At 37.3% G+C, this 27,081-nt stretch overlaps 2 long non-coding RNA genes across 2 annotated transcripts; both read right to left on the bottom strand.

Moving 5' to 3' along the window:
- Window positions 1-23,879: 23,879 nt before the first annotated feature.
- Window positions 23,880-24,868, bottom strand: LOC141626214 (uncharacterized). Its single transcript, XR_012535838.1, has 3 exons — window positions 24,776-24,868; window positions 24,333-24,431; window positions 23,880-24,199 (listed from the first exon to the last, which is right to left on the bottom strand). It is a non-coding gene; the product is annotated as an uncharacterized LOC141626214 (long non-coding RNA).
- Window positions 24,869-25,489: 621 nt separating this feature from the next.
- LOC141626213 (uncharacterized) lies at window positions 25,490-26,879 on the bottom strand. Its single transcript, XR_012535837.1, has 3 exons — window positions 26,809-26,879; window positions 26,619-26,719; window positions 25,490-25,735 (listed from the first exon to the last, which is right to left on the bottom strand). It is a non-coding gene; the product is annotated as an uncharacterized LOC141626213 (long non-coding RNA).
- Window positions 26,880-27,081: the final 202 nt, after the last annotated feature.

Here is a 27,081-nt window from a genome sequence, read left to right as displayed (position 1 = left end):
CAAAACGTTAGGTCGCGGATATCAGGGTCCAACGAGTCGTTCTTATGGCTCCACTAGCAAGACCAATAAGGTTAACCTTGTCGAATCATCTAGGAAGAATAACCTGCAAAGGAAGTTCAGAAGCATCGGTGATTCATATTCCAACGCTCTGAAAAGGTTGATGAAATAAGGTAAGCTCCAACCTATAGGACCTACACCTGACCTAGAGAAGAAGTCTAAATTCTGGGATGAGAACGCATAATGCAAATATCACACAGGCAAGGGACATGATACAGATAAATGTTTCAAATTGAAACATGTCATTCAGGATATGATTGAAGATGGTTGTTTACCCATACCTCCCGCAAGCAAGCCTAATAATACTCAGAATCCTCTTGGAATTTTGACAATCACAGATGAAGAATCCACCTTGGATTGTTCACACCTAATTTCTTCAGTCGAAGATGATATTCATATAATATAAAATGAGGAGAGTTATTCCACCATCTCTACTACCATTGCTGATTTTATCGCATGGGCAAAGAGTATAAGTAGGCAAGTTTCAGAGCTAGAAGCTGTAGTGGCATCCCTACGCAATCCAAACACCATACCTGATACCGTCGTAGAGTATCAAAGATAAATTTATATAACCTAACTACTACTATACCTAGTGGCAGTCAGGGTCGAACCATAGAGAAGCGATGCAATTAATAGTTGTCTTATTTAAGTCTGAAGTAACAGTTTTGGGGGGTTTGATTTGAACAGTTCTATAACTAAAGGCAATCAAATTAAAATTAAACTTAAAACAAATAAATGAGTGATTAAAGAAAATGAATGAAATCAAATATTAAAAGGATGCAAAGATGGTCGGTTCACTGTAGTTTCGACGGCGGTAACTCTAAGTAAACTGATTTAAGCATGTTAGACGGGAAAATAAAAAGTCCTCTCGATCCAATTTAACCGATAGCAACCTTTCGGCCTAAGCTACGGGTCCCTAAATCTTACTAATACTAACTTTCGTTCTTGATTAATGATACTTAAAGCCTAAATTAACTTATCTCTCGATCTTATTAATTTAGTCGTCTTAATTAAGTAGTCTATTTCCCTCCCCCATGTTTCGATCTATCGGGTCGGTCAATTCCTAAGCATTCAACTAGTCGCGTGCACTCGATTCGTCAAATATAGCAATTAAATTAATTAAGTCGAAGCTAATCTAACACGTGGCAGTCGATCGACCATGCAGGGCGGTCGATCGACCTACGGACTCAGTCGATCGACCAACGAAGTCAGTCGATCAACCAGATCCCGATAATAGATTACCTATTGTCGAAACCGTCTAACCTACAGATCCCCTACATCTTAGCACGTAGGATTTAGCTACTCATGATGGTGACAATAACAACAATAAAATTAACAAATAAAGAAATTGAATTCATAATTGAATTAATTAAATAAATAACTAACATGAAATGAGAATTTGGCTTCGGGAAATCTAAACTAGCAATTCTAAACTACGGGAGAATTTAAGCAAAGAAATTGAATAAAGAAACAGAGAAATACCGTAAAGAAGAATTGAAGAGAAAAGACCAAAACCCAATGCCAAAAGAAAACTTTATTGATGAAAACTAATCTAAACTAATGAAATAATCAAAGTTCAACTTTTGTGTATTGAACCCCAATTAATTCGATCCCAAAAATAACCCGATGCCTGTTCTGAAACATAAGGTTCACGTTATATAGGAATATAGCGTGATTCTTATTCTTAAAACCTAATTACAAGTGGGCTTTTAACACTCGTCTTTTAATTTGCGTGTCACTCTCGTGGTGCGGTCGATCGACCACTGGAACCAGTCGATCGACCAAGATCCGCTGCAATAAACTGTTCAGCATTCTGACAGTCTATAGACCATGTAAGTCAGTCTATAGACTGAGTTAGCTGGTAGTCTGCTTCTAAAACTCTCGCAAATGTATCTTCTAGGCTTTGATACGCGCACCAAGTTAATTTCCCGAGTCAAATCTTCATGTCAAATCCTATGCCAAGCTCTTAGGGACGAATTTGGCTCGATTTCCGCTGGATTCTTCACATTTCTGCAATATTACACAAAAACACGAATGTGACGGAAATAGGGAAAATAGTAGCATAAACTACATAATTGAGCTCTGAAATGCGTGTCAAATAGGGTGTAAAACATCATATTTAAGACACGTATCAAACTTCCCCAAACCAAACCCTTGCTTATCCCCAAGCAAGAACTAGACTCGATCTTAAAACCTAATTGGAATGATTTCAATCTCAAAGCGAAATTCAAACTGCAAAGCCTAAACCAGTTTAATGCAACTACTAACAATCAATTAGCAATATGAATCATGCAAACGAGTTATATAGTCGTTAAAAACTGCTGAACTTTAAACTATAGAGACTTATCATTATGGACTCTCACGGGTCGCTCATATCACACATAAGCACAGATGAATATATGTAAACGATAGAAAGAAGTAATTTTTGTAATGACACTCACCTAACTACGACCTATAAGAACATGCCTGCAGTCTAATATAAAAATAATATCTACAATCGTACATATGCATTCCAACCATAAAAGACCATGACACATGCCGAGGTAAATATGGATATGTGAGGTAATGGGTAAGAAGGGGTTAAGATAAATTTGGATATGAGGAGTTAAATCCAAGCTAGTAACTACAAATCCAAATTATGGGAAGATCCCAACTTCAAACTCAAGATCAATCGATACTAAACGGTGCCAATTAGAAGCACAAATCTCACAATTTCCACAATAAGTCAACTCCCCATAAGATACAAATACAACATGGGATCAAAAATCGCCATTTAATAAAGACTTTGAATTATGCGATTTTTGATCTTTTTTTTCTTTCATTTCTGAAGTGCACAGTCGATCGACCCATGAGTCCAGTCGACCGACCCAAGGTCGAACTTGCTTTTAATTTTTTCTCTTTTTTTTTTTCTTTCTTTCCTCCTTTCCAACATTCCACCAACCTTCTCATAAAGCGCAATATATCCAAAATGCAATAAACACATTCCCACAACTACCAATACTAGCTCAGATAAGGTAGGCTAAATATAGTATGTAGCTTATGGGACAGAAGGCAATTTGGCTATGTGAGGTTTATGGGTAAAATGAGAAAAGGGGACCTCTACCACATGTGTCAACAAACCACAAACCGAATGCATACAGGTATTAAGCAGATTAAGTTCATATTTAAGTAAATTTATGTAACATGCCTCATAAGGAGTAACTACTCACATCTTGAATAAACTGGTCATGGATGACACCAGTTATAAAACTCTAAAGCTCAGAAATATAAGTAGTTTGCCAAAAATCGAAGTCAAGTTTAAAGTTCAGCAAATAAATTAACGAAAACTCGTAGACTATGCATATGTGATTATACTAATAACATGTCAATTAAGCACGGCTTAGGCATAGACAAATGCAAACGCAAATGCAATGTCATCATTGAACTACTACCGTTCCGACTCGACCTACATGCTAAAATAAACATTCATTTTTTTGTATTTTTGAAAATTTTCAATTTTTTGGATTTTCTGTATATAAGAGGAAAATAAACAACAATGCAAGACAAAAATGTAAACGTGAATGCAAAACAGAATGAATGCAACGCAAAACCCTTCCCCAAACCAAATTACACAATGTCCCCATTGTGCGAAATCATATAATGAAAGATAAGCAAATGACATTGGGATTTTTGCGGAATTATAACTGAAATTGACATAAAAGAAGGACTCGGAAACTCACAAGACTTAAAGCGCAACAGGAAACCTCCCCAAACCAGCGTGAGCTAGGAGGTTTCAGTAGCCAGCAGTGCTACCATAGGTACCTAAAAAGAAACAAAAGTACCATGCGTAATTCCGAGAAAGCAATTTAAGAAACGCAAAATTATGTCCAAAATAAGAAAAACAGAAGAAAACAGAAATGAATCGGAGAATAAAGTGGAGAAAAGACTCCCTCAACTCCGTAAATTGACCAATCACAGCAGGGGGATGGTCGTTAACAGGTACAACAGCGAAAGCGGTCGATCGACCATACAAGCCAGTCGATCGACCAGGGTGACAAGAATAGAAGCCCCTGGAGTCGCGGCACAGTCGATCGACCGTACAAGCCAGTCGATCGACTGAGATACCTGCTTTAAGTTTCTGATTTCTTCGAATTAGCTCAATAAATTGAGCTAATATGGTCTATGAACCTGAAAATACACATAATAACGCGCCCAAAATTGCGCAAAACCCAAAGTAACAGTCTAAAGTCTTTAAATCTTAAGCAAACTTATTAAAGCGAAGTCTCGCGCACACCAAAGCAATAAAAGGTCTAACAAAAGCAATAAAATGTTTTTTTTTTAAAAAGTCCTAATCAACTAATACTTGATCAAGAATGGCCACGGAATGGCCCACTTGCTCGGCTTCTGCCTACAAGAGGTAGCCTCTACAGTATTCATCTCCTCAACGGGGCTCCTTACAACTCGAATATCTGCAGAACTTAACGGATCAACATCTCTAACATCTTCCCAATCACTGACCTCGTCTGGCTCATCAAAATCCAAATCGGACTTCGTCATCTTGACTAGCTCCTCATCAGGCTCCTCATCAGTTGCATAGCTCAGACACCCTAGACCGCCTCTTAGAACGATTGGCTCCTTCACAGCTGAAGCAATGAACGACTCTTCCTTCCCCAAACCATTTCCTGCAATAGTCAAAACAGAAAGATCTTCCTCCAATTTGCTCCCAGTCTGGGGCGGAGGTGTTATAGCAGAATTAGGGATAGGGGCAGGTATATCAGATAACACAACATAAGATTTAGCTACATTGCAAGTTACTGGGTACATAGCATCCTTCTTCTTATAGGTCTGGGCAAAAACAATGGACTGTTTTCCTACCTTAAAGGTGAATGTACCTTAGCCAACATCTATAACTGCCCCAACAGTGTGTAAAAATGGTCTACCCAAAATGATAGGAATGTGAGCATCCTCGGGTATATCTAGCACAATGAAGTCAACGGGGAAAAAGAACTTTCCTATTTGCACAGGAATATCCTCTAAGACTCCTATAGGCTGAATTGCAGAACGATCAGCCATCTATACTGTCATGTTTGTGATTGCAAACTTACTTAATCTCAATTTCTTAGCAAGACTCAAAGGCATAACACTAATACTGGCCCCTAGGTCACACAATGCCTTCTCAATAGAAAAGGTGCCAATATTACATGGAACAGAAAAGCTACCAGGGTCAGCTAACTTATGAGGTGTAGTATGAGTCAAATAGGAACATGACTCCTCAGTTAGTGCGACAGATTGCATAGTATCAAGTGACTTCTTTTTAGACAACAGCTGCTTCATAAATTTCATATAGGCAGGCACTTGATTAACTAATTCTAAGAAAGGAACTTGCACATTTAAACTACGAATAACATTTTCAAACTTGTTAAACGATACCTGTTTCTTTGTCGGCACCAATCTCTCCGGATAAGGGGCTGTAAGAAGCAACTTAGCCCTCTCTTCTAGGTTTCTCATACTGGCATCAGTGGACTTAGGCTGAAAATCCACTACCTTGTCCTTGTTGTAGCTCGAACCTTCTTCAGGCCGTCTTAGGAATAAACAATTAACCGTCGTAGGGTCATACTTTGGAACCAGAACTGACCCATCAGCATTTGGATCTTGCCTCGATAATTTCCGAGTCGTCGTACCCCGAAATAAGTAGTCTCTCAAGTTATTTGGCATTGGAGGACGAAAAGGTTCACGATCAGACACATCTTCAGTCGATCGACCATGTAGGTCAGTCGATCGACTGGCTTCCGCAGGACCAGAAGCTTCACTGTTACCCGAACTGGTCGATCGACCAGATGTGTCAGTCGATCGACTAATGTACCTGTTGATCGTCTTTTTCTTGCAACTGGTCACTCCAGCCTTTTTCTTACTCAATTCCGCCCCATCTTTTTCAGTAACATCTTCGACCATAGTGGGCCCATCAAGGGTAAACCCACTCCTCAAAGTAATCGCATTCAGAGTCTTCTTTTTATCCGGCTGCGACGGTAAATGCCCCGGAGCTCTAGTTGCACTTTTGCTTGCCAATTGGGCAATTTAACTCTCCAACATTTTTGTAGAAGTCTCTCTAGCTAGAGACTCCTTTTGCAACAAACTCGATAAATTATGAACCATGTTTTTCAATTCACAAATATCATAACCTTGAAATTTCTGCAGCTGAGGCACATAGGGAGGCTTGTGAAATTGCTGCTGCTTTTGAGAAGGCACATAACTTTGCTGCTGCTTTTGAGGGGGCACATAGCTTTGCTGCTGCTGCTGCTGCGGACTTGTATTAATGACATTCTTGTTAGTCCACCTCAAATTGGGGTGGACATTAGAGGGATTGGGATAAGCACCACTCTGCCTAAAGTGTTGAAAGGCAGCACATGTTTCATTCGAACTAGTACAAAACTCCGAAAAATGTCCCTCTCCTCCACATCTTTTGCATGTAAAGGGACCGTCTGAAACTGCATTAACTTTATATATCCCACCTTTTTGGGATCCCCCAAAATCTAGCTTGTCAAATCTCGCAGTAAGGGCCTCTATTGCAACTACAGCAGAAGATTCAGCTGATCTTCTCTGATTTCCTCTAGAATTCCCATGCTCAGCTTTATGGGTGGCCAGGTCATCGATGATTTTCCACCCCTTTGTCTCACCGCTATTTTCTTGAAATCTCCCATTAGCTGCAGCATCTTGGACAGCTCTCTAATCATCATAAAGACCATTATAGAACTGGTTGAACATAAACCATTTCTCAAACCCATGGTGCCGAATAGATCGCACTAGTCTCTTGAAACGAACCCATACCTCATGAAAATCCTCATCTGAACCCTGTTTAAAGCTTGTGATCTGAGCTCTAATCGCATTGGTCTTCGATGCAGAAAAATATTTTTTATAAAATGCTAGGGCCAGCGAATTCCAATCAGTAATCCCATTAGCAGCTCGATCCAGATCTCGGTACCACTCCCTAGCAGCATCACGGAGCGAGAATATGAACATCGTCTCTTTTATCTGATCCTAGGTCACACCTGCTGGTGGGGGTATGGAACAATAGTAGTCAATGAATATCTCCATATGTTTGGCTGCATCTTCATATACAGCTCCCCCAAATTGGTTTCTCTCAACCAAGTTAATGTAGGACGGTTTCGCTTCGAATTTCCTATCCGTCCCAGCTGGCAACGCGAATCCCTTATAAAGATTCTCAGCTTTTGGCTCAGAGTGACTGGCTATACTTGCTTCTTCAGCCATATCTGGAGATGTAACGGTCTCAGCTGAGGAAGTAGAAATAGGAGACGAAGGTGAATCCTCCTCAAATAACTCGTTCTCGTAGTAACTGGACAGAGTACTCAGCTCTTCCTCTGTCGGCAATACTCTAGATGATAGTCTCAAATCACGCGAAGTCCTTTCGATCTCAGGATCTAACGGTCGTAATTCACCACCCAGTGACCTGCGCATAAGAGGAAACTACAAGTAGAATATGAGAAGAGTTTAAGGAACAGATGTCCCTTAAACTAAGATAAAGACTAAAATAAAAACAACTAAAAATTAAACAATTGCCTCCCCGGCAACGGCGCCAAAATTTGATACCGTCGTAGAGTATCAAAGATAAATTTATATAACCTAACTACTACTATAGCTAGTGGCAGTCAGGGTCGAACCACAAATAGGCGACGCAATTAATAGTTGTCTTATTTAAGTCTGAAGTAACAGTTTGGGGGTTTGATTTGAACAGTTCTATAACTAAAGGCAATAAAATTAAAATTAAACTTAAAACAAATAAATGAGTGATTAAAGAAAATGAATGAAATCAAATATTAAAAGGATGCTAGACGGCGGTAAATCTAAGTAAACTAATTTAAGCATGTTAGACGGGAAAATAAAAAGTCCTCTCGGTCCAATTTAGCAGGTAGCAACCTTTCGGCCTAAGCTACGGGTCCCTAAATCTTACTAATACTAACTTTCGTTCTTGATTAATGATACTTAAAGCCTAAATTAACTTATCTCTCGATCTTATTAATTTAGTCCTCTTAATTAAGTAGTCTATTCCCCCCCCCCCCCATCTTTCGATCTATCGGGTCGGTCAATTCCTAAGCATTCAACTAGTCGCGTGCACTCGATTCGTCAAATATAGCAATTAAATTAATTAAGTCGAAGCTAATCTAACACGTGGTAGTCGATCGACCATGCAGGGCGGTCGATCGACCTACGGACCCAGTCGATCGACCAACGAAGTCAGTCGATCGACCAGAGCCCGATAACATATTACCTATTGTCGAAACCGTCTAACCTACAGATCCTTTACATCTTAGCACGTAGGATTTAGCTACTCATGATGGTGATAATAATAACAATAAAATTAACAAATAATGCAATTGAATTCATAATTGAATTATTTAAATAAATAACTAACATGAAATGAGAATTTGGCTTCGGGAAATCTAAACTAGCAATTCTAAACTACGGGAGAATTTAAGCAACGAAATTGAATAAAGAAACAGAGAAATACCGTAATAAAGAATTGAAGAGAAAAGACCAAAACCCAATGCCAAAAGAAAGCTTTATTGATGAAAACTAATCTAAACTAATGAAATAATCAAAGTTCAACTTTTGTGTATTGAACCCTAATTAATTCGATCCCTAAAATAACCCGATGCCTGTTCTGAAACATAGGGTTCACGTTATATAGGAATATAGCGTGATTCTTATTCTTAAAACCTAATTACAAGTGGGCTTCTAACTCTCGTCTTTTAATTTGCGCGTCAGTCTCGTGGTGCGGTCGATTGATCACTAGAACCAGTCGATCAACCAAGCTCCGCTACAGTAAACTGTTCAGCATTCTGACAGTCTATAGACCATGTAGGTCAGTCTATTGACTGATTTAGCTGGTAGTGTGCTTCTAAAACTCTCGCAAATCTATCTTTCAGGCTTTGATACGCGCACCAAGTTCATTTCCCGAGTCAAATCTTCATGTCAAATCCTATGCCAAGCTCTTAGGGACGGATTCGGCTCGATTTCCGCTGGATTCTTCATATTTCTTCAATATTACACAAAAACACGAAAGTAGACGGAAATAGGGAAAATAGTAGCATAAACTACATAATTGAGCTCTGAAATGCGTGTGAAATAGGGTGTAAAACATCATATTTAAGACACGCATCAATACCTAAGGGAAACATGTCACTGGCCCCAACTCTATCCCAAGAATCTACAATGCAAGAGGTGATTGCAATGGTCGACAGGCTAGTCGAGCAAACAATCAGTCTAGAAGCTGAAATCATCAGGTTGAGAGAGCTCAGCATCGTCAACGGAATATCGGCAGACGACGATGAAGACGAATACTTCATAGAACATTATCTAGTCAAGGTCAGTGAGGATATAGTCAAAGGTAGCGAAGGTCAAGATATAGATCACCTCACTCGCTCAGGACGTCTATATCAAAATGTCTCTCAACATGGTCCTACTGTTAATGGTTCAGCTACTAACACCAATGTCATCACACCAAATTATGGCGAACATAACCTAACAAGGTGTTCGAGCATACGATGGAACTCCTACCAAATAAGGTGTTCGAGCATACGATGGAACACGACGTAAAGTAGTAGGGCTAATTAACCTTACTATAGCCACAAGGCCAATCAAGAGAAAGGTTAATTTCCAGATAGTGGACATCGAGGCATCCTTCAATATACTTCTAGGAAGGCCCTGGATTCACGCTTCCAAAGCGGTAACATCCACCTTGCATCAGAAGATCAAGATTCCTCTAGATGGCAAAGTAGTGACGATCACTTCGTCACCTATCAAGGCCGTGATAGAGAAAATGTCAAGCAACCAAGTAGTCATAGACCCAGTGTACAAGCTTGGGAGATTTCAAACCATAAATCTTATAGAGAGCGAGTTGGCGCCTTTATACTTCAACCCATACTCCAATTTAGTGGTCAACCACATACTCAAGTCCCAGGGATACTTCCTAGGAATGCCAATAAGCCCTGCCAAAAAGGACACCTTTGCACCGTATAAGGAAGGAAATTCTCAAAGAATACCATTAGGTTTGGGATATAAGCCCACGAAAGTAGAAGCCTTAAAAATGCTTACTCAGTTCAAAAGCCGTAAAGAGAAAGGAATCCAGATGCGACCCTATCTCCCTACCGTAAATGGATACTTCGTCAGAGAGGGGAGTCATGAATACTATCACGGATTTTCCGAACATTGGCATTATAGGGGAAAAAAACTAGCTGGAATCGAGGTCTTCCTTGATTGCTATTTCATCCCTTCAGAAACGGTTCCTACCATCAAAACTCGTCAAACACCTTGTTTAGACGAACAAGCCGTTAGCCTTCTGTTTGGATAAGACCGATTCATCAGAGCAACACAGGATGAGATCATTACCATGATACTTCAAGATGACCATTTCAACCCAACAGCGCTAATTACTAACACTAGCCCAAATCAACAGAAAGGATGAAGAAAGTCAACCAAATGGACCAACAATCAAGGAAAACTCTTCAAGGTCACTATTGGAGAAGGAGAGATGTTCAAAAGAAAACCCGAAGGCGATGAATTCGAGTCAGAATCGGAGTCAGAGTCGGAATCAGAGTCTGAGTCTAGGGAAGTCGCTAGAGAGTCTTCCTCTGTCGTCACTCCCCATCCCGTTGTTTCTCCTAGCATAGCGTCACATAGTAACAGTAGCCTGGGAAATGTCCCAGCAGCTGTCCCTTTACCGCCACTGACTACTAAATAGATGGCTTATTTGTTTCAACTCTTTTCAAAATTTAATATGAATAAATCTGATTCTGCGTACTTCTTGTGTTATTCTGAATGCAATTTTATTTACGATGATAATGAGGATGATCCTGACTTAGACTCAGTCGAACTACCTCCCTATATAATCAAAGAGATACTACAAGAGGGGGAAGGGGCACCAGTTATAGAAAACACCGAACCCATCAACGTAGGGACCGAACTAGAACCCCAAGAACTTAGGATAGGGACGCCTTAGACCCAAAAGAAAAGGGCTAATTTCATCGACATCCTACACGAGTTCAAAGACGTTTTCGCTTGGTCTTACAAGGATATATCAGGGATCGACAGAGATATTGCAGAACATCGCATTCCAATCAAACCAGGTTTCAAACGTGTAAAACAGAAGCTCCGTCGGATGAGGACCTAGTGGGCTCTTAAGATCAAAGAAGAAGTCGATAAGCAATTCAAAGCCGGGTTCATCAAAGTTTCCGAGTATTCAGACTGGGTGGCTAACATAGTCCCCGTACCCAAAAACGATGGGCGAATCCGGGTTTTTGTTGATTTTAGAGACTTGAACAAAGCGAGTCCCAAGGAGGACTTCCCTCTACCACACATTGACATATTGGTAGATAATACAACAGATCACGCATTGTTATCCTTCATGGACGAGAATGCAGGGTATAACCAGATCAAAATGGCCATAGAAGATATGCACAAGACAGCCTTCGTCACTTAGTGGGGCACATATTGTTATACTGTCATGCCGTTCAGGCTAATCAATGCAGGGGCTACATACCAACGCACTGCGACCACTCTGTTACATGACATGATGCATAAAGAAGTAGAAGTATATGTAGATGACATGATTTTCAAATCCAAGAATAGAAAAGGGCACATCGATATGTTGGAATATGTGTCCTCCGGCAATAATGCGATCACAACTGTCGATCATGATGATCACATGTTTAAGTCTCATTTTAAGAATACATGTGGGATGTAATATTTTACAGTCAATTGGTCCACACATATCGGTAATGATTGGTTGACTAGAGTTTGACATTGCGTCGATGCGGCGGTGGTGATCAGTTGATCCTCTTAGGTCATACCTAAAGGGTAACACTCTTAATTGAATATTTAATTGGTCGTATGATGATACGAGTCAATTAAATTGCTTAAAATTGAAGGACGATTTTGGAAGTAATATTTACGTGTCTCGTTGTAATTTGATTAAATTAGACACGGTCTAAGTAATCGAATTATTTTATTGCTTAGATGAAATTATTGTTTATGGAAACAATTGAAACTGAATGAATGATTTATTATAAATACAAGATATTGTAAATTATAATTGGTAAAGCATTTTGGTACAAGTAATTGTGAATTACTAAGTCGATTTTGTACATGACGTATTTTATTTATACGTTGATTTTTAATACGTTAAAAATACATGACAATTTTACATGACTTGTGACATGTGACAAATTGATAAATTGACAAAGATAAAATGGAATCCATTTTATCTTAAATGGACCGAAATGTAGGGTGTATTAGGCTAAAATATTGTGTTGATTATTTTAAGTGGAAAGCATAATCATTAACCTAATAGATAGCCATGCAAACCTAGTTGTTTTTGTGAAGAGCACCTTGATCATGCATTGGCCATTACCACCCCACCCCACCCGGTTTTGTAATAGAGAACAACGAAGGATTTTTTCTCTATAATTTACCTAATATACACTACATGCAACACTAGTGTATTATTCATTCTTGCACATCTAAAAATATAGAGGTTTAGAGAGAATATACTCCTTCTTCTCCCTTCTCTTAACCGAAAATAACAGACCAAATTCAATATTTTTGGGTCAATTTTATTTAGATAAATATTGTTCTAGTATTAATAATATTAATCTTTTAAGGGGTTACTTTGGGTATTCATCTTGGGAGAGATTCTACCCTTGAATCTTTGTTCATCCATATTAGGAGAGCTCAACAACAAGTAAGAAGGAGATCTTACTTGTGCCCTTTGATCCGAAATTTTATTGTAAGGAAAAACGATTTCTTCTCTATATTTACTTATGTTTGCATGCATAAGATCTGAATTAATTTTATGACTAAATTAAATTGAAACATATATGAATATGTTGAGTATAATGAGATATAGATTTCTAACAAGTGGTATCAGAGCCTTAGATTGTTTGCATGCAAGTCGGTTATAGTTTTTCCGAGTTATACGATTAACAAATAAAACTTATAAATTTGTGTTTATTATGATATATCACGAAATCAATTATGCATGTTAAAGTTTCTGGTCCTAAAATGTATTTAGGATATTTTGGTTAATTTATGGATTTTTATTGTTCATTTTACATAATAATGGCATTAAAAATGTGATTTTATGATAAAAATGCCATTTTTGGACTAAAATTAGCTAAACTTCGATTTTCCAGTGGTTTTTTGGATATGTTTTCACATATATTATATTTTGATGACCTGTAATTGTTCATAATTTTATGAGTTTTTATGCTCGAAATATGGATTTTTCAAGATAAAATCGAATTTAAGTGGAAAAATAGGTTAATATGAGTAATATTTCGAATCTGGTCATAGAAATTTAGTATGTTGTCACATGTAAATTTACAAGATGTGTGTAAAATAATTGGCTATAATGAAGTCTTTATGCATGATTTATGAATTTTTGATGAAAAATCACATAAATAGTGACTTTAATTAGTAAAAATTGCTAAAACATACTTCATGACTAAGGAAAAACGTCACATATTGGATTTTATCACCTATTTCAGATCTAAAAGTGAAAAGTAAAAAAAAATATTTCTCTCATATTTTTATGGTTATTATTATTGATAAATCCGATAAACCGCAACATTGTTTTTCCTCGATAAATTACGAAATTTTTAACCTAAGTTTTTGAACATTATGAGTGTCATGGTATTTTTCCAAAATGCTCATGAGTTTAAATTTCAAATTTAAAATTTATTTGAAATTTTTATGATTTATTTGAAGTTTATGGCATTATTTTGTAATTATAAGTCATTTTATGAACAATATTAAGAAATATAAGTTAATTATTGTCAATATGTTAGTGGAGACTAATTTTGAGTCCTAAGATGGTTAGGGTAATTAACTAGTACATAAATATGATTTTATGTAATTATTGTGATTTTAAAAGGTTGAATCACGCAAATCTGTAAAAACCGATTAATATACGATATTGGCTCCTTAAAGGCGATTTAGCATAAAATTGGGCATGTTCATACATATTATAATGCTGCATTTTATTTATGATTGTCATAATTTTATTTTATGTAATTTTATTTTATGTAATTTTACTTAGTATGGCCTTAGTTTTTAATTGGTATTACCCGAACTGTATGGGAATATCGATTCGGTTGTAATTTATTGTGATCTCGTATCACCGTTTTCTGATTTAATAGATTTTTTTTTTTTAATTACAAATGCATAATAGGAAATTATGTAATTTGTTATGTAATTTATTTATTCCGGAGTTCCTTGAAGACGGTGCCACTCAAGAAAGTGATCCATTAAAGACGGTGTTACCTCGAGATGCGTGCCAAAACCAAAGTTCAAGGGACCAACGGAGTTGGTTTCCAAATTTGTAATAGTTTATTTGATTTACTTTTTTTTAGGAAGGCCATACTAGGATTTTATTTATGCTTTGCATTTTATTTATATGTTGCATGCATCGCTAAATCGCCATAACTAAAACATGCATTATCATTTTAATCGAGTTTATCGACCATGTCAATTACAATTATCGTAGCTCACCGCTTTAGTTCACTTAAAACGTGGTAGATGATAAATTGACATGACCTCTCGCTAAAAATAAACAATTGAGACATAGCCTTACCAAAAAGTAGAAACCATGAAAACCTATTTCGCGAGAGAGTGCACTCGGCCACCTCAGGGTACAAAACTTGTTACGTAGGGGAAGTGGGTGATAAATGTCTATCCACCGAATTCATGTTGATGAGGGTTTCATCGGCTACCCCGTGCCCAAGTTAATGTGAATTTGGATCATGGACACATTTATTTGAAATTTGGATTGACCTCAACGGAAGTATTCGTGACCGTAGTCGCATGTGTTCCGGGCTATAGATAAACATTAGAGTAATTTTATCGACCAAGAGTTCTAAAAGTAGAATCGATTAAAAAGTTAATCCATCGAGTTATATTGATAAGGGTTCCATCGGCTACCCCGTGCCCAATTTAATATGAATTTGGGTCTTGGAATTATTTATCAAGTTGGATAGAGGTCACTAGATAAATGCAATAAAACATGTTTAAATTAAATTTTTACGAGTTTTATTATTATTTTTTGAAAACGACATATGTTTTATTCCTTATATTTTCGTTATGTAGACCACTTTTATTTCTCATAACTAATGGCCGCTCCAAACACCAACGCCACAACTCTCACTAATGCTTCATGGCTCCGATCCTTCATGGATCGTTGTAAACTTGAAAAGAATGGGTCAAATTTCTCCGATTGGGATGCCCAACTCAAATTAGCCGCCCAAGGTGACGACAAGCTTCGTTACCTCACCGAGGCCTCTCCACCCGAACCTAATGCTAGGTCAAGTGCCGCCACTAGGGAAGCATATGAGGCTTATCACAAGGAGTCCGCCGCAATGAAAAATGTGTTGATTTTTGCGATGGAGGTGGATCTCCAAAGGAGAGCCTTTAAAATGAGCACCGCTAATGAAATCTATTCCAAGCTTGTGACAATGTTTTCACAAACTCCGAGGATCGTCCAATATGAGGCGGCCTCGGCATTCTTTGATCTCAACTTTAAGGAGGGCCAAAAGGGTAGCCCTCACGTGCTCAAATTGATGGAGCTAGTCAAGACTTTGAAGATTCAAAAGGTTGAAATCTCCAAAGAGCTCATTGTAGATAGGATTCTACACTCCTTATCCAAAGTCAAAGCGTATGTTCAATTCCAGGTGAATTTTAACATGCAAGACAAGGACGTGTCTCTTGAAGAGTTGCACAAGTTACTTGTGCAAGCCGAAAGAGACATGGGGTTAAATGTTAACCCACCTAAGGATGTGCTTAACATAAGCACCAAGAGCAAAGGGAAATTCAAGAAGAATGGGAAGAAGGGTAAGAAGCAAGCTCCCACTTTCACCAAGGCTAAGACTTTTGAAGCTAGCACTTCCAAGACCAAGAAGGGTCCTCTTGATAAATGTCATTATTGTAATGGTGTTGGACATTGGAAAAGGAATTGTTCCAAGTATCTTGGTGACATCAAAGCTGTAAAGATCACTCCAGTAGGTAAATGACTATCCTTTCTTTATGTTTCTAATTCAACTATGGTATTGTGATACAAAGTTGTGATAATGTATCCCCTTTTTATTGTAAATAGGGCCTCCACCAAGCAAGGACAAGGGAAAAGAAAAGCAAGCTTGAGAAATCATAAAGGAGCTAGGAGTAGCTACCGATAAAGCTTGGCTTTTATTATTGTCTTTATTTTAATGTTATGGATTTTTAGAACTATTTTGATTTCCGTGTTCGACATGGAAATGGTTGATCCTTTCTAAACAATTGTTGTATTTTGGATTATGGTGGCTTGGTTTGCAACCCAAGTTACCCGTTTTATCGTATTTTCTTTGTTCTAAAAATTCGTCTTTATATGCTTGCACATGAAACATATGATTATCCACTTAAAGTGATCTAATAGACAACTATAATGATGTGATTCATTATATGTCCACAAGCTTAAGTCTTGTGTATGATCAATTATAAAGTGATGTTGAGTTGATGAACTCTCTTAAAGGAATGTCAATCACCAAGTACACTTATCAAATCTAAAAAAATTAGTCAACCTATGAGATAGTCCTCCTTATACTTTAAAATCATTATTTGTGTCTCATAAGCTATCTTTGAATCTCTAGTGTATTTATTCTAAAGATAGAGTGGGAGAAAAATGAAGACACAAAGAACACAAAGCAAATTTGTGTACTTGAGTAAATGAGATCTACGCAAGAAAGAGTGATTTGTATACCTATATAGATAGTGTACACGAATAGATGAGATCTATGGTCTCGAATAGATGAAATCTACATGACATAAGAGACCAAGTGAAGTAATCAATAGATGAAATTTACATGACATAATAGACCAAGTGAAGTAATCAAAAGAATATGTTCTCAAGATTTCTCAAGATTACTACACGAGGAGACCAAAAAAAGTTTTGGAAGAAAATGACTAATGAAAGGACTTATCAAGAGATTTGGATAGTTTATGAACAACATTTGACCAAGAGTTTCAATATTGATATTTACTTAAGAGCCTAAATGAAACAAAGTTGCATCCTTAAAAGTAAATGAGATTTATGACTAAAAGTTGCAAAGAAAGATATGCCGATATCTACGAAACCTAAATTAATTGTTAACCACGCTAGTATCATTACTTAACCTCATTATGAAAATGAAATGGTTAAACCTCCTTCCGGAAAAGGGTATTTTTTGAGAAGGACGTATATTAAATGAAATTCACATTTAAATAATGACATTGCTACGCATCATTATAAAATGAATGAGTTAGAGATTAAAATCTCTTTCCATAAGTTTAAGATTGAAACCTTTTCTAAATAGGTATTTTGAAAAGATATGTTGGGAACATTTGGTTTTATCTTAATAACTTGGCAAAGCAAAATATATTTCAATTCTTGAAATGTTTCGATTGAGTAGTCAATTACGAAACATGTGGAATTAAGTGGGTGTTTGAAATTTTCATGTGAAGACATGGAATTTAGTGGGAGCAATCATCTTGTAAAATTTATAACTCATTACTCATTGATAATGACGAGCTAATACTATCTTTCACTAAGAAGTATTTGAGTTTTCAATTCTGGATGAAAATGGACTATGATGAATCCAATCACATCATGAGATGTTGGATAGGTATTAAGATATACACATCGAATCAACGAGAAACATAGGTTATTCATGTCAATGAAAATGGAATTGCCATAAGCAGTCATGGTCATTCATTGAACCTAAGAATGGTTGATCAGATGATTATAAATTACTAATGTTTCAACCATTAGAATAATCATGCACATGTCCAATAATGAATCATATGCATAAGAGCGTGATGAATCATTGGCAAGCCATAGAAGAATCGTTTATGTGACAAGAGGAGAACTAATGAGCGATTCCAATGTAGGACAGAACACTCTGTTATGTGACAAGAGGTAGCACATATTGAAGTTCGAACACACGTAAGGATTTATGAAAATTATAAGCTATTCAAGCTAAAAGGATAAATAAGAAGTTTGGAAAGATACTTAGTTAAAGTAAGAAGTTACTCAAAACTAATATTTTCTAATATACTAGGAATTATGTGAAGTGCTAGGCTAATCATCTTGACAATTGTTACAAGACCCTACAAAACGTATACCTAGTGCATTGTGAGTTGGTAGAACACTTGACCAGTGCAAGTTATATTATCCACCACGAATTCGTTGGTTATGTGATAAACAACAAGAAAGTTCTTTCAAGATAAAGAGCCCAAATCAAGGTTGGGAACCTATATGTGTACTTGGTAACGTTCATGCTATGAGAGATAACATGAATATAAAGGAAAATGCAATAAAAGAAGTTTGAACACATGGACACATGGTATGTTAAACTTCTATTGCAATCGACTAGTGTTTACACACTTACGATATACATCACAAGGTTGTAATATGGTATTAACTACCCGAATGTGATGTCGACATTTGTCGTTTGAGTTATTATTAACTCACCTTATACTTTGTTACATCCAAACGGGTTGTAGAGACAATTGAACCCCGTTAAAGTGAACACGGATTAGCATTGTATTCGTCCATAGTTACTTACATGAGGTGACGTCTCAAAGTGACTAGAGTGTGATGCGATTGATGGCAAGTTCAAGTGCCATGGAGTCATGTGTGATGACTAGTCGATCACATAAGCAGACTGTTAGGAACACTTTGTCGGGCTTTATGACCGCTTATAGAGTTGTGGCAAATTTATATAGCATGTGTAACACCCCCATACTCCAAGTGCCTTACCAGGACCACTCAGGTATAAGGATGCCACCATCTCGGTTACCCGAGGCATGATAATCATAAGACAATAACGAAACAACTTTAAATGATATAACTTTAGTGAAAAGTACAACCAAGGCCAAATCCCAAAATACGGGTACAAGTTCTCAAACCAACTGTCTAAACAACTAAATGCAAAGTTTATAAAACTACTAAGCTACAGCGGAAGACTTCTATCGTCGACAAGTGGCATATCCCAAAGAATCCCATGTGACTCAACTCAAACTCGCTCCATTATCGCTCACCATCCCCGAATGGATCACCACAGTTTTATAAAACAACAATCGGGCTCGATTAATCACACAACTTATATATATCAACAATACGATAAATGCACGACTTAACCGTCACACACACACAATCACACCAGTCCCATCAATCTCAATCACCGACCGTCCTTTGGACCCCGCCGATGGGGGACCGCAGCCGTACCCACCTAAGCCCCGCTCATCATACCGAGCGATAACCCTGTCCATTAATGTGCACATCCCCTTCCGCGGCGGGTTCCACGAGGGCGAAACTAGGGCGTGAAGCCACTCCCGCAAGTGACTCCACTCAGACGAGAACGCATCTCGAGAACCAGAGACAAACAATCACAATCACAGCCGTCACAACACAATTACGATATTAAACAACCAATCTCAACACATCAACAATAATCCCATTATGGGACTAATACTGAGTAGGAAATCCTACCTGGAAAGCACAACAATCAGACGGTCTCAACAGCTGTATCAAAAAGCCTCTTCTATAAATCCTCCTCCTATCATACATACACATAATCACTACCAATCATTATCTACAACAAAACCCCCAATTCCCCATATTAGGGTTTAAACAACTTAAAGGAAATACTATAAAAATGGTACATAGATCTTACCCTCGACGCAAGGATCTCAACGGTATAAAGAAAGGTGAAATCCGACCTTCCAAACTCTGGGATTTGCTAACAATGCGATTAAAGAGAAGAACGATGTTTTGTTTTATCTCTTGACAGTAAATAGGTTTTGAAAAGTGTTTAAGAACAATGACGGAAAAGATTATATACCTAATCGCATAATTAACAAAACCCGAGAAATAACTCCTCGTAAACCGGCTACTCGATCGAGTAGCTAAGGTACTCGATCGAGTGCCCCCTTACTCGATCGAGTATCAACGTTACTCGATCGAGTACCCAACAGGTCAGAAACTATTTTAAAACGCAACTCACCCTTACTCGACAGAGTAAGGCCTACTCGATAGAGTACCCAGAGACTCATAAATACGGAGTATTACAGTCTTCCCTCCTTAAAAAGAACTTCGTCCCCGAAGTTCAACCCATACATGAAACAACCATGCTAACCCGACCAAGGCACAACTACATAACTAAGAACTCAAGAACTCGACCAAACATAAAACATGAACTCTTAACACCCACTCCACCAACTATGTTTACTTCCTTAACATGACTCACGATATCGTATCCACCACATATATATCTCTCACGACACCAACTCCATACATAACCAACTACCATCCTCTAACGCTGCTAGCTCCATAGTATCATCCACTATCAAATCCAAAATCAAGACACTCATAGACATCAAACGGAATGTTACATTCTACCACCCTTAAAAGGAACTTCGTCCTCGAAGTTTACTAACACTCATAAACATTATCATCCAACTGTCAACACTGGTGAAAAATTCTCAAACTCCTAAACATCGAACTACTACAAGCACGGTCATGACCTTTAACAAAATTAACCACAACACGAATCAACCTTTTATTCGACATCAAGACTCAACTTCCAAATATATTACCATATGCACACCCATCAAAATCTCTTTTATCGCATCCTACTCCTCTTAAGATAAATGTTACGTCCGCGTAACTCGCTAATACTAAATCCTAGATATATCTTTTCATTATCATCATCACCACCGCATATCAAAGATAACCACCTATAATCTAAACACTCGCCATGGACATATCCAAGGCTCTCTTACTTAAACATCTCTCATACTTCACTTCACTCGTCACACCACCTAACCTATACCACAAAATCCTTAGCTTAACCCAAAACTTCACTTGTTCCCTATTACCGCAACATGACACACCTCTCTATATAAACTATATAAAACGCTTATCGGCAAAAGCATAACTCACGATCCACACTTGTTACGTACACTCACACTAGATCCTCAAGTTTCTTTCTTTCATTACTGCCAGACTTATACATAACTTAACACGACACTTATTATTCAACACCCTACACTCACTGTCTCAACAAAGGATTATGAACCACCTGCATACATCAGATCATTACCACACATGTTCTACGAATCACTTGCCATGACTATGACTACCGATGCCTCATCTTAAAACAAGATCAAAATTACTGTAACAACTTCTCATAACTGTGTCCCATCAACAGAATGTCACTATACCATGACAACAACGAAAACATGTACAACTCTCTTTCATATCATACTCTACCCTTATTCCAAAACTTAACTGGTAAGAAACATCGATAACAAAACAACTGTCTATCTGTACAAACTGAAACTCACAGGAAGCAACATCAAACAAAACAACAATCTATGTATGACTGGTATGTACTTTCGAAACTCGAATCATAATCATCCCGCCTACTCCACCACAACCGGTGACGGCATCAGAACACCGCCACCAACAGCCACACCGCAGTGCGAAAGATACCCGCATCTCAACACTTAATATCATGCCCAGATCACCAACCGAGGCACCACAACCACATCGATAGTCATCACAACTGCACACAACTCGCATGCCCCTCATCACCTTCTTCCATTCGCATAACCAGCACCTTCTGCCATACATAACTACACAGCTAACACTCACTATGAGAAACCGCCTCCTAAGACCATGTCTTATACTTCTTCACGACCATACCCATCAATTTAATCTCTACAAAATCAGCCTCTTTAGAATTGCCGTCTTTCCTATTTATCATTAACCTTCACCACTAGCGACAACACCTCCACACAACTACCGTTCGTACATCAAACTTCTTACACTCATTTATAAACATCACCATTTCTTCCCTATCTTTGGTCATCATTCCCAATAACGAGCATCAAACCCATCAACAAAATTACCTCAACATTCTTCCCAATACTATCCTTGATTATATCATCTTCTAACTTTCCACCAAAATCTCATATCATGCAGATATTCTATCAACTTCTTACTTTCCTTAATCTCTCAAAACTCAAGACTAATCATGTTATTCCGAAACTCCTATATAACCATTAATTCAATTCCTCATGATAGTATCATGCATCTCGACGATTCCTTACTTTTATCACATAACTCCGGTGAACATTTTCTTAGTTTTACTCCCCTCATTCTTTTTTTTTTTACACTCGACTAAAGCAATTAACCATTCAACTCCTTATTACTTCTTCCTAAGTCTTTAGTGCTCCGATCACCTTCTCATTGCTCCAAAATTCCAATCCCATTATTTCTTATCGATCTTATCTCACTCTTCCTTACCATAGGTCCCTTCTCATCACTCCACTCACTCACACTTGCCACTAATTTTGTCCATAAAAATCAATGTTTAATGTTCAAACAATTACATCTCCCTTTTGACATCTCTAGAAATCAAAATTCTTTTTATACCGTTAATTGCCTAAGGGAATCACACATTAGTTTCGTCTCTCGATAACACAAATTTCCATACTCAGTCACTATCTGGAAATCCACGTCGCGACATGTCTCCATTAAGTTCACTATATATCACTCTTCTCAATTCCTCTAAAACGACCTTTCATTACATATATTCTTACTCAACACTATTTCTAACCATCTCCCTTCATAACTCGTTATACATCTCAGGTTGCTACTATCCACATCCTTTCTTTCAATCTTTTCATTCTCACGTTCCTTAAACTTACATCATCCCTTGCCCACATTCACTTACATTTTCATTACTCAACATATAATCATGTCACTCATCTCGTCCCACACAACATGCCCTATGCCTCAATTAAGCCTTACCAATCTTCTTTTTCTTTTTCCTCTACCGATCACAACACATATAAATCATGTCCTTCCCACCGAAGTCATACTCATCATAGGTGTCACTCTTTACATCATAAGATTGGGTAACTTACGCATCAGGATCAACATTCATGTAAAACGGTGCATAAAGAAGCAAATTAATACCTTTAAATTAAACATAATATGCAACGAATGTCAAAAGATAAGCATATGACCCAAAACAGGGGTCACTAGCTCGAGTAAAGGCCACTCGATCGAGTAGGTGAAGATCAGAAGCACGTAAAACAAATCACCAGGGCCACTCGATCGAGTAACTAACGTACACGATCGAGTGCCCCCTTACTCGATCGGGTACCAAGGATACTCGATCGAGTACCCCAATTCTCAGCACTGTCCAGTTTTCGTAAAACAGTCATAACTCACTCATTTATTGGTCGTTTTGGGCGTGTTACCTATCGTTACACTACTACAATTTTGCTCAAAGAGAACGGTTAAAAACCGTTCTTGAAGCCTCTTTGAACCGTCCTGTGGCCAAGCGTTCTCTTTTATGTAAGAGGACGGTTGGTACGAAGTCAACCCGTTCTCTTTGTAATAACAACCAGAACGGTTGCATTACTTACCCGTGCTCATTGATTTATCAAGGAGAACGGTTTCTATTGAGAACCGTTGTCTTTGATAAAGCTGCTATATTTGGATTAATTTTTAAATTTGGCGCCTATTTTCAAAGAGAACAGGTTTAACATGTAACCGTTCTCTTTGTTTCTGATATTTGAATTTGGCGCCCTTATTTTATATTTTCAAATAGAACAGGTTTAACATGTAACCGGTCTCTTTGATTCTGATTTTTTCTTTTTTAATATTTACGATTTTTTCGTATCCCTACACGATTGAATCGTATAGCGCATATAAATTATACCTGCAATTCATATACTCAAGCAAGTTTTACGCAACAAGAACCTGAACATTCATATTTAATTTGAATTCACAAGACAAATCCTTGTAAAATTATACCAACTCTTGTCATGTCTTTAAGAGCCTAAAGGCTACAAATATCGAAAATAAGCACAAAACATAAATAAAAATTCTTCATTCCTCATCACTTAGTTGCCTAAAGTGCAAAAATAATTAAACGCCAAGAAGAAGCTGCCAACGTGGTCTTCATCCAACATTACTTTAGGGTTCGAAATTGAGTGTGAATTCAGCCCAAATATTTCGCACCTCGTCAATTTGCTCAACCGTATATGATGGTGTGGCGGTTAACATGAACTACATACATAAGACACCCAAAAATTTAAGTTAATACACTATATACGACATGTAAAATAAAATAATTACTATGATGAAAATGAGAAATACAAAGAGATGAAAAATGATTGAAATGATAAGGAAAAGAACATACATTTGGGGTGATATTAACATATCTTGCTTTGATAAGGTCCAACATATATCGGCAAACATAATATCCGCATAATACGCTCCCAAAAGGCTGCATAGAACACTAAAATAAAAACCCATAATGAGATATACATATTATAAACCACTCACGAGAAACTAATATGGAAAGAGAGCTTAATAGATATGGGCAACTGCCCGTGCAATGCCATCACTAATATAATGGCACTACATATGCAATAGAAGCCCAGGAATGCAATATGGAATTCCTAACCGACGATTTCTGAAACAAAGTTGGCCTACAAAGCTGCCACTCATATCACCAGTTATTGGTTTAACTTGGTCACCTTGAATGTTCAAAGGTTTATTGCTCTTGAAAATATAATTATAAGGATACATGACAAAATAACAATGAGATGCAAATGATTGAAATTAAGAAAAAAAACATACAGTTGGGGGAATATTTATATATCTTGCTCTGATGATCTTCAACATATATCGGCAAAAATAATATCCGCTAATACACTTTCAACAGGCTGCCAAGGGCACTAAAATAGAAACCCATAAATGAGATATACATATTATATCTGCTCCCTTGACAAAAATGATAGAGTTTTTCGTGAAAATAAATAAGATATAATACCTGAATTATTTTCCAAGTGGTTTTGCCTTGAACCCGGCAAGTAGAGCGATAACGTTTCTTTTCTTGAAGGCCCTATATTTCATTTAACTAAAATAAGTCGTCACTTCATATATAATTCAAATCACTAATATCAAATTTGAAAAATATAACTACATAAGAAAATTTATTATTGATTAAGAGAGTGGAGCATGAATCTCCCATGGGCCAAGGCTAGATTTGTACAACCTTAGTAAGTCTGGAACAAATTTTCCACAACAGGGGCTGTGAAAACGTAAGTTACAGGCCTTATAGCTATTGAAATCTATTAAGATATTGAAAACATAATAAGCAGCTTAAGTTTAAACAAAAAAAAATCTATTTACGACTTTAATTTCAATCCCTTGGTAACAAGCTCGGGAGCCATAGAACCTTTATTCATAGAAGCATTCTTCTTGTTGTTTGCACTTATTTCCTTACATTTTACACAAGTATATATATATAACATACAATAGTTATAATACTTATAGTAGAAAGTCTTTCGAAATTTTTTGGATAAAAACAAAACAATATAATAAGCGAATATTACCTTAAATGCCTCAATGAGTCGCCACAAACACATTGCATTCATCTTGTGTTATGTGGTTATACAACTCTGGTCGTGTCCTCTGTATTGCTCCCATCTCGTCGTATGTCCATTCCCGGACTAAGGTGCATTTCCACATTCTCCATAAATGTCCTGCCTTCTAGAGATACCAATCATGACGGTCTTTGATGACAATGAAAGCGCCCTACAGAAATGACCAAATTAAAAGAAGTTTACCATGTTATTAATACACAGGTAAGTATAAAGCTATGCAAGAAAGTAGAATTGCCATGAAACTGTCCGAAATTTCACCCCTCGTGACATCATCCACATCGTCCCATGTTTCCACTATGCAACTAACTATAAAGCAGGTTAACTATAATCATGAATCATTATCTTAAACCATAATACTTACTCATGTGTCAACACGGCGAGGACATTTTCTCGAAGGGATATCGGTATTAATCCATTTTCCTTCATTGTGATCAATTACTCCTAATGAGTAATGCTTGAACGGGTTCTAGGTCAACAAACATAATAAGAATTATAACAAAGTTAAACACCAATATATAGATTACATTATATGGTCTCATAGGTATTAAACCACTTCGATATTACTGAAACCTTATGAGGAATAACCTGGCATCTGGACGAACCATTCAACTTGTAACTCCCTAAATTCTACTTGTACAATAGCATACCCATCAATGAAGTCGAAGGAGCTCCGAAATTGGTCCGGAAGATTGAGAAGGGGGAAGTCAGCAAATGGAAACCTGCCTTGGTATGCTATGTTGTGAATGCAGAAGGCAAACTAACAAAAGTTGAACAATACTTAGGACCATGGCAGAATTAGTTGCATTACGTGCATTTTTAATTTTTATTTCAGAGGTGAAGGTAAAAAAAAAGACAATAATGTAAGACCAACCCAGCTAACTTAAAACCTTATAAATATACCTATTAACCCATTAAAATACTAAAACAAAAGAATTTACCAATTATATGAGGCCCTGCCCTTCCCTCCCGCCATCACTGACTCATTTTCGTAGATTATGATTTCTGTTTTAGACCTAACAGAAGTGAAAACTTACTTTAGCGCTCTGACATGTGTCGCGAAATTTGTACATGCTCTTCAAATAACAAGGAATTAAGGTAGTATGCCAGTCATTGGCAATGAAGACAACATCTTCACCTGCAAAAGTAGGAAAATCAATTATGTCTTGTATAGTTGTATATAATCTTGTAGAGACTCCCAAACAAGATTTTGAACATAGAACCTACCATATACACCAGAATAAAATGAGTTGCTGTCAAGAGCAAGAACTCTAGGCGCTTCCAGAGCCGCCTAAAACCAGAAAAGATATCAATCTCTTGCTGAAGAAACATAAGATTGATAAGAATAATAATATGATTCAAGAGTTCAAGGTATTAAGCTCATCCAGCTCAATTTTTAATTTTTTTTTAACCGTTTTCAATTTAAAATGAAGCAAAAACCCAACTATTCATTGGCATTCGAAAATGATACAAGTATAGCAAAATAGTTCACTAAATTGT

Source organism: Silene latifolia, chromosome Y (genome assembly GCF_048544455.1).
Source record: "Silene latifolia isolate original U9 population chromosome Y, ASM4854445v1, whole genome shotgun sequence".
NCBI classification, from domain to species: domain Eukaryota; kingdom Viridiplantae; phylum Streptophyta; class Magnoliopsida; order Caryophyllales; family Caryophyllaceae; genus Silene; species Silene latifolia.
Note: the sequence above shows the minus strand (reverse complement) of the source record. Positions and strands in the feature narration are given on the sequence as shown.